Source organism: Alligator sinensis, unplaced genomic scaffold, assembly GCF_000455745.1.
Source record: "Alligator sinensis unplaced genomic scaffold, ASM45574v1 scaffold1109_2, whole genome shotgun sequence".
NCBI lineage: Eukaryota > Metazoa > Chordata > Crocodylia > Alligatoridae > Alligator > Alligator sinensis.
The window spans coordinates 294067-295992 of record NW_005842486.1 but is presented as its reverse complement, the minus strand read 5'-3'; positions in this window follow the sequence as shown (position 1 = coordinate 295992).

The following is a 1926-nucleotide window of genomic DNA, read 5'->3' as shown; positions in this document are numbered from 1 at the left end:
AGCAGTTTCCCCTCTTTGTGTCGCAGAGCACTTAGGTGCCCTGCTCCTAATCTTCTCAGGGTATTTTAAACTTGGTAGACTAAACTGATAAGCAAATGAACAGACATTCACTTTTGCTTTCTGAAATGCAGCCATATGCCTGCAGTGGCCCAGGCCAGAAGTTGTGGGGTACTAGATCATATCTTCCTGCTCTACTGGAGTAGACAGTTAGCAGAGAGGCTAGCCTGCCCACCCTGAGCAGAGGGTGGGGGGCAGGTTTCAGGAGAGATGCAAAGCATTATGGGATGCTGGGGGGACTGTGAGTTAACTAGAATCTGGAGAGGATATGGAACACTAGTTCTACAAACTGATTTAAATTGGTTTATCATAAACTGATTTTGACCATTTTAAAAGAGGTTTATGTATGCTGAACTTTTGTTGTGTTACAGATGTGAACCAGTTTCTGATCACTTACATCTGTTTCTGTGTAATTTCTGTCCATAACCTATGTCTCACAGGATAATGCCTCAGTAGCCCACAGTACAGCCTGATAGAAAAAATGGTAGAAAAACAGGTGGGTAACTGGAAAGTCCATTGACTTGCTTCATATACAAAATCAACAAGAATAGTTTAGGTATGGAAAACTTAAAAATCTAGTAAATATAGAGTCATTTGGAACTTACCATGACTCATTTATTCTTAGAAAGGTACAAGTCCATATCAGAAATTCATATCAATTTCTCTCTCTGTGTGATATTCAAGTTGCTTTGGAAGTTCAGAGAGTTGAAACAGCACGTAATACCATGGAGTTTAATCAGCGGCACTAGCTTGGGCTACTTGAAATTAGTGAGGAAAACTTTAAATTGGAATCCAATAAGACAACTACTTTCTGCTAAAGAAAAGTAAAGTCAATAGCTGGAAACAAAGTTTGCAGATTTCTTTTGTTGACTCCCAAAAGGAAGAGAACTTTTCCAGAGTTTTCACACCAAACTAGGGATATCATGAAGGAGACTAAGTTGGCTCAAATATGTGAACAAGCATAAAGTCTGACAAATATTAACATGATAAATGCATTATTATTACATAGTGTCAATACATGGCAAACATAGGATCATTTGGGGTCTTTTCTTAGAATGTGCTGATTATTTTGAAATATTGCCAATTTTAAAGTTATTCTAGGTTTAGAATATGTTCTGATGTAAATTACAGAATCCTGATTTTGTTACTCTCCCTCCTCAATGTTACTGATAAGCACCATCAACCTTGACTCCAAGTTCATGTCATTTTTCTAATATAAAAACACAGCTACATCAGGGAAGTTTCCTTTGTTCAATATATTCCCTACCTGGTAACCCTAAACAAGTGGTTCTAAACATTTTAAATATCAAGAGCTATCTTGCAACATACATCCTTACCATAAAGCATTGTCATGATCATAGAACTGTTTGCATCTTTTGTTTAAGCAAACAAACAAACAAACAAACAAAAATTTGTGATGCTCCTTTGTGCAGTCAACTGATAGTTTTCACTTGTTTATTCTTTTTTGCTACAGAAAAATAATAGAGCAATTCCTCTGTTGCAAAGAGCTCAGAAAGACTACAAGTCAAAAAAAAAATTAACATTATGAATTACTATTTGAAGACTTTAAGTCAGGGGCAGGCAAAATATGGCCCATGGGCTGGATCCAGCCCACAAGGCCATTCTATCCATCTTGTGGGGCCCCTCCAAAAAACAATTATTACTGGCTCATGGCTGTCCCTGTCAAAGCTGGCAGGAGGCAGGCTTTCAGAGGCCCCACACACCATGGGACTGAGTAGGCTCTGTGCTTCCACCTCCATGGGGCTCCCGGCACTTCAGCTGGGAGCCCCATGTGGAGGCACCGAGAGTGATGACATGAAAGTGGTCAGCTAGTAAGTGGTCCCAAGATGGTGATCAGGAAGCGGGGCA